Raw genomic sequence first — 16552 nt, 5'->3', positions numbered from 1 at the left:
AAGGAGTTCAAATCTGCCCTAGGTTGGACATTGGCCGATATTAGAGGTATAAGCCCTACAACTTGTATGCATCACATATTTCTTGAGGAGGGGGCCAAACCAACTAGAGAGGCTCAACGCCGTCTTAACCCTCCGATGATGGAAGTAGTGAAAAAGGAGATCATAAAGCTTCTAGATTGTGGGGTTATCTATCCAATCTCGGATAGTAAGTGGGTTTCGCCCGTTCAATGCGTGCCAAAGAAGTCCGGAGTGACGGTGGTAGCTAATGCCGAGAATGAGCTTGTCCCTCAACGTATTCAAACCGGTTGGAGGGTGTGCATTGACTATAGGAAGCTAAACACCACCACGAGGAAGGACCACTTCCCATTGCCGTTCATTGACCAAATGCTTGAGAGGTTAGCGGGTTATGCTTTCTATTGTTTTCTTGATGGTTATTCTGGTTATAATCAAATTGTTATTTCACCCGAGGACCAAGAAAAAACCACTTTTACATGCCCGTTTGGAACATTTGCATATCGTCGCATGCCTTTTGGTTTATGTAATGCACCTGCTACATTTCAAATATGCATGATGAGCATATTTTCTGATTACGTAGAAAAGATAATTGAAGTGTTTATGGATGATTTCAGTGTATTTGGTGATGCGTTTGATAGTTGCTTGCATAATTTAAGCTTGATCCTAAAACGTTGCGTTGAAACTAACCTTGTACTTAATTGGGAAAAGTGTCATTTTATGGTTAAACAAGGCATCGTTTTAGGTCATATAATCTCTGAAAAGGGTATTGAGGTTGATAAGTCGAAAATAGATCTTGTACGTCACTTACCCTCTCCGACTTCGGTTAGAGAGGTTCGTTCGTTTCTTGGCCATGCAGGATTCTATCGTAGGTTCATCAAAGATTTCTCGAAGATAGCACAACCTCTTTGCCGACTCCTACAAAAAGAAGTGGCGTTTGAATTCACAAAGGAGTGCACGGCATCATTCAACCAACTTAAGGAGTTGTTGACCACGGCACCCATCATTGTTCCACCGGATTGGAGTCTACCTTTCGAGCTCATGTGTGATGCGTCCGACTATGCTTTAGGAGCTGTTTTAGGACAAAGAAAGGACAGGAGGCCGCATGTCATTTACTACGCCTCACGGACGTTGAACGATGCACAATTGAACTACTCCACTACGGAAAAAGAACTCCTTGCCGTTGTCTTTGCTTTAGATAAATTTCGATCATATTTAATTGGAACTAAAGTAATTGTTTTCACTGATCATGCAGCTCTGAAGTACTTGCTCACCAAAAAGGAGGCCAAGCCACGGCTAATTCGATGGATATTGCTACTTCAAGAGTTCGACATAGAGATTCGGGACAAGAAGGGAAGTGAAAACGTGGTGGCTGACCACCTAAGCCGAATGGTGCATAATGAGGAGCCTTTGCCGATTTTGGAGACATTCCCCGATGAACAATTGCTGTCCATTAAGGTTAGTGCACCTTGGTATGCCGATATTGTTAATTATTTGGTGTCAAAACGTATTCCAAGTGAGTTCACTAGGCACCAACGTGATAAACTTAGGCATGATGCACGGTTTTATGTGTGGGATGATCCGTACTTATGGAAATTTTGCCCCGATCAGATTATACGTCGTTGTGTGCACGATTCTGAATGTTATTCAATTTTGAGTTTTTGTCACACATATGCATGTGGAGGGCACTTTGGCACACAACGCACTGCCCTTAAAGTATTACAATGTGGATTCTATTGGCCTAGTATTTTTAAAGATGCTAAAACTTTTTGCTTAACATGTGATAAATGCCAACGAATGGGTGGTATTAGTGCTAGGGACCAAATGCCGCAGGTTTCTATCCTAAATGTTGAAATTTTTGATGTTTGGGGTATTGATTTTATGGGTCCGTTTCCTTCGTCGTATGGTTTTACATATATTTTGCTTGCGATTGATTATGTGTCGAAGTGGGTGGAAGCAAAGGCCACCCGGACTAATGATTCTAAAGTGGTTGCAGATTTTATTAGAACTAACATTTTTGCAAGGTTCGGAATGCCACGAGTGGTCATTAGTGACGGAGGGTCACATTTTTGCAATCGGACCATTGAAGCGTTATTGAGGAAATACAGTGTCACCCATAAGGTTTCTACACCTTACCATCCTCAAACTAATGGGCAAGCCAAGGTTTCCAACCGTGAGATCAAGCAAATCCTAGAGAAGACCGTTGGGCCAACGAGGAAGGATTGGAGTTTACGGTTGGATGATGCACTTTGGGCGTATCGTACGGCGTACAAAACACCCATTGGGATGTCCCCCTTCCGACTTGTCTATGGCAAGGCGTGCCATCTTCCTGTTGAATTGGAGCACAAAGCACTTTGGGCCATCAAGAAGTTTAACATGAACCTCGAGGAAGCAGGAAGTCAAAGGCGATTGCAATTGAATGAGCTTGATGAGATACGGCGCGAGGCGTACGATAATGCAAGCATTTACAAGCAAAAGACCAAAGCTTTCCATGACAACATGATCCGTGGGAAATCATTCTCAATTGGGCAGAAAGTGCTATTGTTCAATTCCCGTTTACGTTTGTTTCCCGGTAAGTTACGTTCTAAGTGGATTGGACCGTTTGTTATTACTAACATATCTTCTTATGGTGCCATCCAGATTCAAAGTCTCAAAACAGGTCATGAATTCCAAGTGAACGGACACCGTTTGAAGCCATATTTTGAGAACTTTGTTGAACAAACCGTGGAGGATATTTCTTTGGGTGCCGTGGGCACAAATGGCGAGTGAATGGGCTTTACGTCCGGCTGCAAGACGTAAAAGAAAGCGCTACTTGGGAGGCAACCCATGCAATTCAACAAAGGAAGACCAAGGAATCACTCCAATTCCAGATTTGCGTTCCTAAACTCTTCCCTTTGTTATTTATTTCGAATCTGCCTATTTAGTTGTTTTAGTTGCTGTTTGTGTGTTTCTTTTTGTTTAGTGTGATTTTATGCTTGAAACATTGAGGACAATGTTTGATTTAAGTGTGGGAGGGTAACTAAGTGTTTTAGATGCAAATTCGTGGGATTTTATCACCCTAAACTTGAAGACTTGTTCCTTGCTGTTTTTAAGTGTTTTTGAGCAGTTTTGATGTGTTTTAGTGTGTTTTGAAGTAAAAATCCGAAAATTACATAAAAATTTGAAAAATTTGTTTTAAAAACCCAAAAAAAGTTGTTTTTGTGTGTTTGTTTGTGTCTTAGGGTACCTTCCAACACAATGATGAGGATTCGGTTTGTAATTACATGGCTGTTAAAGAGAGTGATTAACATGGATGAAAGTTTGATTTAGTCTTTGTGTATGCTTAGTTGTGGTTATAACTTATGAATTCACATGCAATCATAAAAGAAAAAATCAGTTTTTGTAACATGCTTGAAGGAAGGAACTCAAACTAACGCTACAACCTTGTGAGACTTGAGCCTAAACGTTTATTTGGAGAGTTAAAATCTGTGCATTCTTTGTTTTCTAAAGTCGTTGCATGATCTCATTATTCTTTGCTTGGTTGCTACTTAGAAGGCGTTTCATCATTTAGTTCCAAATGCTAGAACTCATGCCCATTTCATTCAAAGCATGTCATTGAATTGCATAACACATATTCAAGATGAAGTTGTGTAGTGACCACCACCTTAGCCAAAAAGCCGTGTGCACTACTCCATTATATGTTTAAGTTTAACCCCGTTGAGCCTTGTTTAGCCTTTTCTTTGTTAACCCACATTACCCTCACCTAGCCTAGATTAGGACTATCCATACCCTTGTTCTTAAAGCATAGTAAAGCATGATTCGAATTGAATTCCTTTTGATCTATGTTAGCAGAAAATAAGTGTGGGGGAAGTGTTTTTCATGAGGAATTGTGTGCCATAGGCACGGCAAAGAAAAGAAAAATTGAAGAAAAAAAAAAAAAAAAGAGTTCCAAAGTATTGTTTGTTGAAGTAAGGGTCCAAAACAATGAATTTGACCCTAAGGAGTTGTTTAAGTCCCCCCCTTGTGTATTAAAGTTAATTTCTGCAATCTAAGTGAATTCTAAGTCTCAATTTCATTGCTGTGCTTACTATTGCTTGAAGAACGTTTGTTTTCCCTATCCTTTCTTGTTAACCAACACCCCAAGCCCCATTACAACCCTTAACTTCTATCTTGAGTGTTAGGTGTTTCAATTGGTGGAGTTTGAATTTGGTATGAGCATATGGTGTCACTGGTTCTCGCATCTAAGTAGTAGCATTCCATTCATGAGATCATATCTAAACATGCTTCTTAACTCTAGAAATTGCGTTCTTTGTGATACATATATGTGAGCATTCGTTTCCATATTTACATCAATCTTCTCACATATGACTAGTGTAGGGTGTGGAGTTAGAAAATCTGAGTGAAAATAGAGTGTATATCTTGTAAGGAATTGAGGGAACTCTCTAAGGCATGTTACTACATTCAAAGCATTGTTTTAATTGATTACTTGTGAACTAGTGAGTAGTGGCTTTAATTAAGTATATGCTTGTGTAAAGATGACTCAAATCTGTGGGGATAACAACCTTTAACATGTCATGTGCATTGGAAATCCCTGAGGCAAACGTTGGAAGGTTTAGGTTTTGTTTTGGTTAGTTTGTTTTGTTTTGTTTTCTTTCTTTTGTTTGTTTTGCTCGAGGACTAGCAAAAGCTAAGTGTGGGGGAATTTGATAGGAGCATATTTATGCGCCTTAGTTAGCTAGTTCTTACGCATTTTCGTTATGTTTTCTTCGTTAAAGTAGTCTTTTAAGCTACTTTCATGTGTTTTCAGGTTTAAGGGACATATTACATGAAATGATGCAAGTTGGAGCTTTTGGAGCAAAATGTGAGCTTGGATTGAAAAGGACATGCTTGGAACACAAGGTTGGGATGGAATTGAAGAGTTGAAAATTCGAGGTTTCCTACTCGAAGTAGGAAAGCTAAGCCTAAAAGTTTCCATTTTGGGTTGATCTTTCCTAAATCGGAATTGGCAACTAAAGTTTCTAAAGTTGGAAGTTTCTATTCTTGGAGGTTTCCATTTTCGTGAGTTTCTATTCTTGGCTTTGGGCTTTTGGATGACCCATCTTCACTTCTTGGACCTATGCCGCACCTAGGCCTTGTTCACATGCAAAAATCTGATTATAAACCCTAAGCCTAGTCCATTAAGGTAGCCGCACCTAACCCTAGCCCAATCTGATTTCTTAGGGTTTAGGTACCTATATATATATGTTTTACCCCTTAGCCGCACCATTCACCTCCCATTCTAAAAATCAGAAATCGCCACCACCCATTGCAGCAACCTTTCCCACCTTTTGCCGCAGCTTCCATCCATTCCAGCACCATTCCACACATCCATACACCATTCTCCACCTCCATAAACCATTCCCACACCTTGCCGCACCACCATACTATCCTATCTACCTTTCAAAACCCAAAAACACATCCAGAAAACTCCATTCACGCCAGAACCTGTCCCTCACCTTTGCCGAGCCCAACCTTCACCCAACTCCATATTTTCTGACCCCAAGCCTTCCTAGCCGTGCCCTACACCCATCCTAGACATTTTTCCACCATTCTCCCTCGTCCAAAATCATCCAAAACTACCCAAAAATCCCCTAAACCCTCACTGCCGCAGCAAGGAGAAGAAGAAAGAGGAGCTTTCTGTGCAGATTTCAAAGTGGACTTCTTTGGCATTTTAGGTGTAATCTTTCTTATGTCTTCGATGTTTCAATTCAATAAACTTTGTGTTGTGAGTATGAGGAACTAAACCCCCTTAGTTGGGGGGTGATTCGAAACCATGTACATGCTTGCAATTTGATTCGATTACATTCAGTTGTTATTTCATAAGTTATGGATTCAATTCGTTCATCTATTTGATTGATAACTTATTTGTGTATGTTGATTGAGAGTGCACGCTTAGTTTTCATGCATGAATATGATGCTAGATTATGAGGGAGTTTCACCTAATAGTTACAATCTTATAATCACAAGTAGTGAAGATCGCTTGAAAACGATCGCGTTGAATGAATTCTTAGCATAAGTTTCATGCAATTCATAGTAACAAATGCTTCGTCAATGCTTATGTTTTTCATAGGACGTAATGATTCTTGCTTGTATCTCTATTATGCAATTCATGTAGGGAACTTGTAGGGAATGTTTTGGGTTGTCGTATGCAATCATCCAACTTAATAACTTGTGGAAAAACTGAGGGTTAATTAGTGCAATTCACGGTTAACTTGGGGCGTTGAGTATTCATAGTTTATCGGAAGAACAACTGAAAATCGTTTTGTTTGCAAGTGTGACATGTGTGGAGAAGAACCTCCTAACTAGCCTTTTAACCATCTATTTCACCAAAATCGTTTTTACAATCTGCCCTATTTCCAATCTGTTTTCTTTAGTTTAATTTTCGTCAAAACAAAATCCCCCTTTAATTTGAAGTCTTAGATTAGTTAGAAAGTGTTTTGATTTGTGTTTCTAAGTATTTTGATTCAAGTTTTCATCAAATTTCGTCCAAATTAGTGTAGGTGCTCAAAACTGCCCAGAAAGTGGTTTTTAGGCAGTTTTGAGCCTTCTAGTTGCTGTTTTGGTTTTTAGGTTTGTTTAAGTGTTTTAACTTTTAGTTTTGCATTCTTTGAGTCTAGTTTAGTGTTTGTAACTTTGTTTTTGAGTGTTTAAGTCAGTTTCCAAGCGTTTAGCAATCCCTCCTAATCCCCGGTCTAGAACGATCCCTACTTACATCTTTGCTACAATTTGACAAAAAGAGGGTTTAATTTGTGACAGCCCGTCCCTAATTTTAAGAATTTTTAAAGTTTTAATAAAGGATTTTACAAAAATGCCATTCAAGACACGCACATCATTCGAGGTTAATCGTTGTGTCGTGCCATCTAAGATTTGTTTTCTTGACATATCCTCGTAGTACTCGTCGTTACGGACGTGTGGGCGCAGACGGTTCGTGATTTGGAGTTATATCGAAGAAGTTATTAACGTTTGAAATTTGGAATTTTAAGGAATTATAATTTTAGTAAAATATAGAAATTCTTTTATTAAAATTTGGATGGCCCAGATTAAAGGATTTTGAAATGGATGGCTGGGATGAGAAAAATGAAAGTTTTGTGTGGGTGTGTGCGTGGGAAGAACCAGAAAACAGAAAAGAGGAAGAGAGATTGGGCAAAAACTGCCCAATCGGAGAAGAAGGAGAGAGAGCGAATCAGAGGCAGAGAGGGGAAGAAACTGACCAATCGGAACAGGGAAAGGAGGAAGGGAGAGAGGGTGAGAAGCGGAGGAAAAGAGGAAATGGGTTGGGGAGAACCCGTGGGTCGTTTCGACCCGGCGGTGCCCACGCCCAAATTCGATGGATTTCGTCCAAATTTCCGACGAATTGAGTCAAGGTACCACTCCTAATCATCATCTAGGCCTTCCCTCTTTACGTTTCACCCCAAGAATCATTGAATTTCGTTGTGATTTCGCGAAGAACACCCCTACGGGTGCCGCGACCCTTTTTGTTTAAATTCTCCAAATTTTGAAATGTTTTCTTTCAATTACTAACACCTTTAGCATTCCTTTAGGACCTAGAACAAAGCCCAAGAGGTAATTGAGGCGTTGGAACAAGTTTGAAGGTCGAATTGGAAACACCCAAATTCTAGGGTTCTTCACGGTTTTGGTGAAATTGAAGCACTTCCAGGCCAAATTGGCCTTGGCCTCAGGTATGAAAGTTGTTCTACTCATTGAGATCTTCAAATCTGAAAATTTTGGTAATTTTTGGAAATAGTTGAATTTTCCGGCGAGCCGGGGGCGGCCAACCGCCACCCGCGGCGGCCCGCGCGGCGGCGCGTGGCCAATGGCCCGCCAATGTCATTATTAGCATGTGATTAAGGTTCTAGGTTCAGTTTTGTTAATTGATGGACGTAAATTGAATAATTGAACCTAGGTTGGTTACGATTCGTGGTTAGGTGAAAATGTGAATTGACGATCCGACCGTTAGATCGTCACCAAACTTTGATACGTTGTAATACGTAATATTTGAGGATTATAGGAACTTACGGATTGGGAATCCGATTTACGGATCTTCTGGAATTGAAGTTGTAAGTTCATAAAATAGAATGTTAACCGTCACTTAGTTTTGGAAATTGACGAAGATCCGACCGTTGGATGGTAATGAAATTTTAGGATGTTGTCCTAGAGGTATATTGTGGACCTCTGGAAGTTACGGATTTGAAATCTGAATTGCAGATCATCCGGATCGAACTACGTAGTGACGTGTCTTATATAAGTTATGTATTCTATCGGCAGAATTTCTGAGGTTGGATTTGATTGTTGTTCTAGGCGCTAATCGTCATGACGCCTTGATGTACGGTGCTAGGGAGTTGTGGGCGAACTCCAGGTGAGTGGGCAGTTTTGTTTTCGTATTACCTATATACTATTGTTTTTCCCAGAAAAAATGCTTTTATGCGAAATTATGTTTTGAAAATGCCATGCATAGAATTATTTGGAAAATGTGAATTTCATATGAGTTATATGATTGATATATGATGCATACATGTTGCATGGTGCTGTGGAGGCACAGGTAAGTCAGGTGAGTTCGTTTATTCATTGAATTGTTGTTGTTGAGATGTTTGAGCTCATAATCTGCACCCTAGGTGTTAGTGCTTATATTATTCACCACACCGCACGCTCGCCTTGGATCCAAGTAGGTGGATGTCGTACAGACCATGTGAGGGTTCCGACATGCCAGTCGTACAGACCATTAGAGGGGTTCCGACTGGTGGGTGACCTTAGATATGCGCGCTGATGATATGATGAGAGAAGCACTAGAGCGTATTTTACACCTTTCATCGTATAGACTACCTTACGTAGTTCCGAGTGATGTGCAGAGTAGGGCCGTATAGGTCACTGTGGTGACTCCGGCTTAGTGAGATATTGAGCTATTGAATTAATCGTATAGGACCAACTGCAGGGTCTCCGATTGATTCCTTATTTCACCTGATTTATATTTTGATTTATGGCATGGCATGTTTTTCTTGAAAAATGTTAAAGATTTGGGATTCAAGCTTTGAGATTTCATATGGTTATATATATATATATATATATATATATATATATATATATTTCTGAAAAGTGTTAAAGGTTTGAGATTTGAGCTTTTTGCTTATATATATGTTATATATATGCTATTTTCTGGGAAAGTATACAGGTTTTACGGTGAGGGGTTATAAATGTTTTAAATGAAAAGTCTTCGAAAAACTTTGTTTTACTGACCCACTCAATTTTGTTTTGCGCCCCTCCAGGTTCAAGTTAGCAGAGCTTTGGTGGCCACGAGGAATCCAACAGTGTTCTGACAGAATTCACAAAAGTAGGACTCACCCTCGGGTGTGTTATCTTAGTAATTGGAATTTTTTTTTTAAAGCTTCCGAACTGTGTAAATGGTTACGTCACTCTCACGTGACGGCCAGCACGCCCTCCTTCGGGACGGGGTGTGTCAGTTGGTATCAGAGCCTAGGTTGCAATTCTGGACATCTTGATAATTTCCTAGTGTCTTCTGTCAGAACTATACCGCCTCGTAGCGAGCCACGTAGTTCGGATGAGCCTAATTTCCCTGATATAGTAGTTTGGGGGGAAACTATTGCCATTGTGATTCAGTCTATTATCTAAAGGGACCTTTTGAGACTGGTTATAAGTTAAATTTGAATCCCTTAGGGATATGAAGGACCTAAGGGAGCAGATTGATGGCTTAATCAATTGGGAAAAGGCGTTTCAGATTATGCAAGGTTAAGGGAATTTTCCTCCCGATAGGTAGGTCGAGATGATTACCTAGTTTTTGAGTGATGAATCTGCATTTTGATGGAGATAGGAATGTTATCCGACAATATCGGAAGGACAACTGTTTGGAAGTTGTTTAAAGAATTGTTTAAGAAAAGTTCATTCCCCCGGCATATTGTGATGGTAGTAAACAAGAAATTGCAAATGTGAGACGAGGAAAATGACGACGGATGAATATTATAGAAAGCTTACAGACTTGCCTTATTTCCATTCTGATGATGTTGTTAATTCGGTCGAGGTGTTATGTCGTTTTTGGCTGGATGATAAGAAGAAGTTGCGTTCTTTGGCGATCACTATCCATTGTACTTTTTACCAAGAGTTTACGGGATGCTGTTGGGCTTTGAAGACTTTGAGAATATGATCAGCGAGAGTAAAGAGGAATAAGAAAGGAATGAGAATCAGAATAAGACGATAAAGTTAAAGATTCGTCATATCAAAGACCTCGGAGGACTCAGAGCTTCAAAGGAAGTGAAATTAGAGCTAATTTTCCCAGCTTAAGTTTTACTGCCACTGGTCAGAGGCGAAGTGATAGATTTACTAGTGATCCCAGATTTCTGAGACAAGATGACTCTGGTAGAGGAAATGTATAATTGTGTCAAGCTAGATTGCTATGGGGAATCAGTTAATTTTTGTTGACCTGGATGACCAGAGGTTACTTTTGGGGGTAAGTAAAGTGGAGTGAGTTATGCCATTATTCCTGTTGAGAGAGCAAAGAAGATTGTTATCAAAAGGCTGCCAAGATATTGAGTTCATATGGTGCTAAATGATGTTGATCCTAATAGTATGGAAGATGTAAAGATGGTTAGACATTTTCTTGGTGTATTCCCAGATGCCTTACCTAGATTGCCGCCAGGCAGAGATGTGGGTTTTATTATTGAATTGTTTTTAGGTACAAATCCTATGTTAGAGATTGGTTCAGGTTGAGTTAAAAGTTCCATTCAACTTATTATATCACATTGGAAAAGCTCCGGGTTATTTGTGAGGAAGAAAATGGACATTAAGGCTAGGCATTGATATTATGTAATTGAATCGGGTAACGATTGAGAGCTGTTATCCATTGTTGTGTATTGATGATTATTTGATCAGCTCTGAGGCGCCTGGGTACTTTCTGAGATTGACTTGAGGTCTGAATGATATTAGTTGAAGATTAACAGTGGGGATGTTCATAAGACTGAATCCAGGACTCGTTATGGTCATTTCAAGTTGGGAGGCCATACGGAGTGACGAATGCACCTGCTACTTTTATGAGTTTGCTGAAGGAAGTATTCCAGTGATATCTGGGCCGGGTTGTTATTGTTTGCCATTGACGAGATTGATAAGATTAGAGCAGTGCATGCTAGATATTTAAAGTTGGTGTTGCAAAGATTGAGGGAACGTTGATGTATGCTAAGTTTAGCAAATGCTAATGTTGGATAAATTAATTATATCTACTTAAGGTATTCAAATGGATTCTTAAAAGAGTAGCAACGATTGAGAATTTGGAACAATTGCGAACTGTGACTGAGGTTCAGAGTTTTCTCGGATTAGCAGGATATTATCGATAGTTCGTCCAAGATTTTAATTATTGCTTCGCCCTTGGCGAGATTGATGAGAAAAGAGGTTAAGTTTGAGTGGGATAAAAAAAAAAATTGTGAGTAGAGCTTCAGCAAGTAAAGTATTCCCTCACTCATGCATCTGTTTTCGCACTCCCAGACGATAGTGGTAATTATGTGGTCTATAATAATACTTCTTTGAATGTACTTGGATGCGTGTTGATGCAACATGGTAGGATGATTGCCTATGCTTCATGGCCATTGGGATCTCATAAGATGAATTACCCTAATTATAATTTGGAATTTGCAGCTATCATCTTTGCTTTGAGAATTTGGAGACATTGTCTTTATGGGAAGAAAAGTGCATGATTGTTACAAATCAAAAGAGTACCAAATATCTGTTTATTCAGAGGTATCTTAATCTTAGGCAACAAAGGTGGAATGAGTTGCTTAGTGATTATGATTGTGTGACGAGGGTGGTCAAGCTAATGTTGTGGCTGATGCATTTAGTAGGAAGACCCCAGTGAGAATTAATGCTTGGTACGCTTGCTATGTTCATCTTCTTGTGGATTTGAAATCTACTGGAGTAAAGTTGAGTATCAAAAATCGAGAAGAAGCCTTACTTGCTAATTTCTAAGTTGGACCCATTTGGTAGATCGTACTCGATACTCGAGCGTTTGACGAAGAAATTCAAGAATTTATTTAAAGCAAGGAATAACGGGAAAAAGAAGGACCTTAGAGTTAGAGAATCAGATGGCAAGCCTATGCAAAAGAACAAAGTGTTTATGCCTAATGGTGTGGAATTAAAGAAAGCAATTTTGACGATGTACATTATTCCACTTCTACAATGCATCCCAAAAGTACTAAGATTTATCATACCATTCGTTCATGTACTATTGATGGGTATGAAAAGAGGAATGGCGAAGTATGTTAGTAGGCGTATCATCAGTCATCAGGTTAAAGCAGAAAGAAATAAGTCTTTTGGAATAATGTAGTCATTTCCCATTCCACGGTGGAAATGGGAGAATATTACTATGGATTTCATGGACAAGCTTCCTCGTATACAAAATAGTTAGGTTGGAATTTGAATAATAATTGATCGGCTGGTGACGTCAACGTATGTTACTTCAGTATGAGAACACCAACCTTTCCAGACAAGCGCAACATTTATTTGTTTGTTTTATGGAAAAAGAGATTTGGGATCTGTTAAACTTCTTGGGTATGTTGGTCCCTTCAGTTTGTTCCCTAGAGTAACGCCATAAGGCCGTGTAAAGCTATGTCTTGTGTTTCGAAATTGTTAGAATTGGGGACGGATAGTATTCAAGGCCCTGAGTTAGTGGATGAGACTATTCGGAATATTCAAGTAATTAAGTCTAACCTGGAAGTGGACCAGGATCGGCTGAAGAGCTTAGCAGACAAACATGCCACTGACCGGATGTATATGTAGGTGATCGAATGATTTTGAAATTATCACCTTGGAAAAGTATGATTCGTTTTAAAAAAGAAAAACAAGTAAGTCCTAGATACGTCAGACCATCTGTGATCATTGAACGAGTCAGTGAAGTTACGTACGGGCTGAGTTGCCTCCAGAGCCGATGAAAGGGCATGATATGTTTTATGTTTCGATACTTCGACATTAAACCTCATATCCTTCACGAGTGATACCTTCTCAACCTTTGGAAGTCAATATGGATTTGACGTATGATGAGGAGCCAATGCCTATCTTGTATTAGAAAGATGATGTACTGAGAAATAAGACTATGAGTTTGGTGAAAGTTTATGGAGGAATCTTTCAGTGGAAGAAGCTACTTAGAAATCAAAGAATCGAATGAGAGAGATGTGTTTCGGGCTGTTTCATGGATATTGACGGATTGTAAAGATTGTGTAAATTTCGAGGACGAAATTTCTGTAAGGTGGGTAGATTGTGACAGCCCGTCCCTAATTTTAAGAATTTTTAAAGTTTTAATAAAGGATTTTACAAAAATGCCATTCAAGACACGCACATCATTCGAGGTTAATCGTTGTGTCGTGCCATCTAAGATTTGTTTTCTTGACATATCCTCGTAGTACTCGTCGTTACGGACGTGTGGGCGCAGACGGTTCGTGATTTGGAGTTATATCGAAGAAGTTATTAACGTTTGAAATTTGGAATTTTAAGGAATTATAATTTTAGTAAAATATAGAAATTCTTTTATTAAAATTTGGATGGCCCAGATTAAAGGATTTTGAAATGGATGGCTGGGATGAGAAAAATGAAAGTTTTGTGTGGGTGTGTGCGTGGGAAGAACCAGAAAACAGAAAAGAGGAAGAGAGATTGGGCAAAAACTGCCCAATCGGAGAAGAAGGAGAGAGAGCGAATCAGAGGCAGAGAGGGGAAGAAACTGACCAATCGGAACAGGGAAAGGAGGAAGGGAGAGAGGGTGAGAAGCGGAGGAAAAGAGGAAATGGGTTGGGGAGAACCCGTGGGTCGTTTCGACCCGGCGGTGCCCACGCCCAAATTCGATGGATTTCGTCCAAATTTCCGACGAATTGAGTCAAGGTACCACTCCTAATCATCATCTAGGCCTTCCCTCTTTACGTTTCACCCCAAGAATCATTGAATTTCGTTGTGATTTCGCGAAGAACACCCCTACGGGTGCCGCGACCCTTTTTGTTTAAATTCTCCAAATTTTGAAATGTTTTCTTTCAATTACTAACACCTTTAGCATTCCTTTAGGACCTAGAACAAAGCCCAAGAGGTAATTGAGGCGTTGGAACAAGTTTGAAGGTCGAATTGGAAACACCCAAATTCTAGGGTTCTTCACGGTTTTGGTGAAATTGAAGCACTTCCAGGCCAAATTGGCCTTGGCCTCAGGTATGAAAGTTGTTCTACTCATTGAGATCTTCAAATCTGAAAATTTTGGTAATTTTTGGAAATAGTTGAATTTTCCGGCGAGCCGGGGGCGGCCAACCGCCACCCGCGGCGGCCCGCGCGGCGGCGCGTGGCCAATGGCCCGCCAATGTCATTATTAGCATGTGATTAAGGTTCTAGGTTCAGTTTTGTTAATTGATGGACGTAAATTGAATAATTGAACCTAGGTTGGTTACGATTCGTGGTTAGGTGAAAATGTGAATTGACGATCCGACCGTTAGATCGTCACCAAACTTTGATACGTTGTAATACGTAATATTTGAGGATTATAGGAACTTACGGATTGGGAATCCGATTTACGGATCTTCTGGAATTGAAGTTGTAAGTTCATAAAATAGAATGTTAACCGTCACTTAGTTTTGGAAATTGACGAAGATCCGACCGTTGGATGGTAATGAAATTTTAGGATGTTGTCCTAGAGGTATATTGTGGACCTCTGGAAGTTACGGATTTGAAATCTGAATTGCAGATCATCCGGATCGAACTACGTAGTGACGTGTCTTATATAAGTTATGTATTCTATCGGCAGAATTTCTGAGGTTGGATTTGATTGTTGTTCTAGGCGCTAATCGTCATGACGCCTTGATGTACGGTGCTAGGGAGTTGTGGGCGAACTCCAGGTGAGTGGGCAGTTTTGTTTTCGTATTACCTATATACTATTGTTTTTCCCAGAAAAAATGCTTTTATGCGAAATTATGTTTTGAAAATGCCATGCATAGAATTATTTGGAAAATGTGAATTTCATATGAGTTATATGATTGATATATGATGCATACATGTTGCATGGTGCTGTGGAGGCACAGGTAAGTCAGGTGAGTTCGTTTATTCATTGAATTGTTGTTGTTGAGATGTTTGAGCTCATAATCTGCACCCTAGGTGTTAGTGCTTATATTATTCACCACACCGCACGCTCGCCTTGGATCCAAGTAGGTGGATGTCGTACAGACCATGTGAGGGTTCCGACATGCCAGTCGTACAGACCATTAGAGGGGTTCCGACTGGTGGGTGACCTTAGATATGCGCGCTGATGATATGATGAGAGAAGCACTAGAGCGTATTTTACACCTTTCATCGTATAGACTACCTTACGTAGTTCCGAGTGATGTGCAGAGTAGGGCCGTATAGGTCACTGTGGTGACTCCGGCTTAGTGAGATATTGAGCTATTGAATTAATCGTATAGGACCAACTGCAGGGTCTCCGATTGATTCCTTATTTCACCTGATTTATATTTTGATTTATGGCATGGCATGTTTTTCTTGAAAAATGTTAAAGATTTGGGATTCAAGCTTTGAGATTTCATATGGTTATATATATATATATATATATATATATATATATATATATTTCTGAAAAGTGTTAAAGGTTTGAGATTTGAGCTTTTTGCTTATATATATGTTATATATATGCTATTTTCTGGGAAAGTATACAGGTTTTACGGTGAGGGGTTATAAATGTTTTAAATGAAAAGTCTTCGAAAAACTTTGTTTTACTGACCCACTCAATTTTGTTTTGCGCCCCTCCAGGTTCAAGTTAGCAGAGCTTTGGTGGCCACGAGGAATCCAACAGTGTTCTGACAGAATTCACAAAAGTAGGACTCACCCTCGGGTGTGTTATCTTAGTAATTGGAATTTTTTTTTTTAAAGCTTCCGAACTGTGTAAATGGTTACGTCACTCTCACGTGACGGCCAGCACGCCCTCCTTCGGGACGGGGTGTGTCATAATTTGTGTGCTTATATATTTCGCATCAAGCAGCAAGAAGAAAAATAATAAAAGAAGAAGGATGAGGCAGACAGAAAAAAATGGAAGAACGCTGCCCTTTGGCAGCGAGGTCAGAGGGGAGAAGTGGAAGACACGGGGAGAGCAGTATGGTGGGGTGAGTACGGGACAGCCAAGAAAATGAGAGGTCAGCACGTACTGACAGCAGAAAGAAAAGAACGCGGAAGTGGAAAGAAGGAAGGAATAGGCTGCCTTTGGGCAGCGTGAGACCAGAGGGTGGATAGGGAGAAGCAGCAAAGCTGCAGTGCCAGCGACAGAAAAACAGAAACATCAGAGCTGCAAGCTGCACAGAAAACAGAAGGCTTCAATCTTCTCTCTTGGTTAAATCTTTCCAAACTTCTATTTTATTTCTGTTTTAATAATGTGTAACTAAATTTATTTTGGCTAGAGGTTAATTCAAAACCATGAATATATTTGTAATATGAATTGATTACCTTCAGTTGTGATTTCTGAGTTGTGATTTAATTTGCTTAACTGCTTGATTGATAACTTATTTTTGTATGTCGATTA

General features: G+C 39.8%; 2 long non-coding RNA genes across 5 annotated transcripts; both read left to right on the top strand.

The window, feature by feature from the left end:
- Positions 1-7159: 7159 nt before the first annotated feature.
- Positions 7160-9385, top strand: LOC139187979 (uncharacterized). Its single transcript, XR_011571026.1, has 4 exons — positions 7160-7394; positions 7572-7709; positions 8329-8386; positions 9291-9385. It is a non-coding gene; the product is annotated as an uncharacterized lncRNA (long non-coding RNA).
- A 4258-nt stretch (positions 9386-13643) lies between these two features.
- Positions 13644-16033, top strand: LOC139187978 (uncharacterized). 4 transcript variants are annotated; one of them, XR_011571023.1, is made up of 5 exons: positions 13659-13893; positions 14071-14208; positions 14828-14885; positions 15790-15854; positions 16019-16033. It is a non-coding gene; the product is annotated as an uncharacterized lncRNA (long non-coding RNA). The 4 variants fall into 4 exon arrangements; XR_011571024.1 differs by having other exon boundaries at positions 15790-15871; XR_011571022.1 differs by lacking the exon at positions 16019-16033 and having other exon boundaries at positions 13644-13893; positions 15790-15990.
- Positions 16034-16552: the final 519 nt, after the last annotated feature.

This window comes from Malus domestica, chromosome 09, assembly GCF_042453785.1.
Source record: "Malus domestica chromosome 09, GDT2T_hap1".
NCBI classification, from domain to species: domain Eukaryota; kingdom Viridiplantae; phylum Streptophyta; class Magnoliopsida; order Rosales; family Rosaceae; genus Malus; species Malus domestica.
Note: the sequence above shows the minus strand (reverse complement) of the source record. Positions and strands in the feature narration are given on the sequence as shown.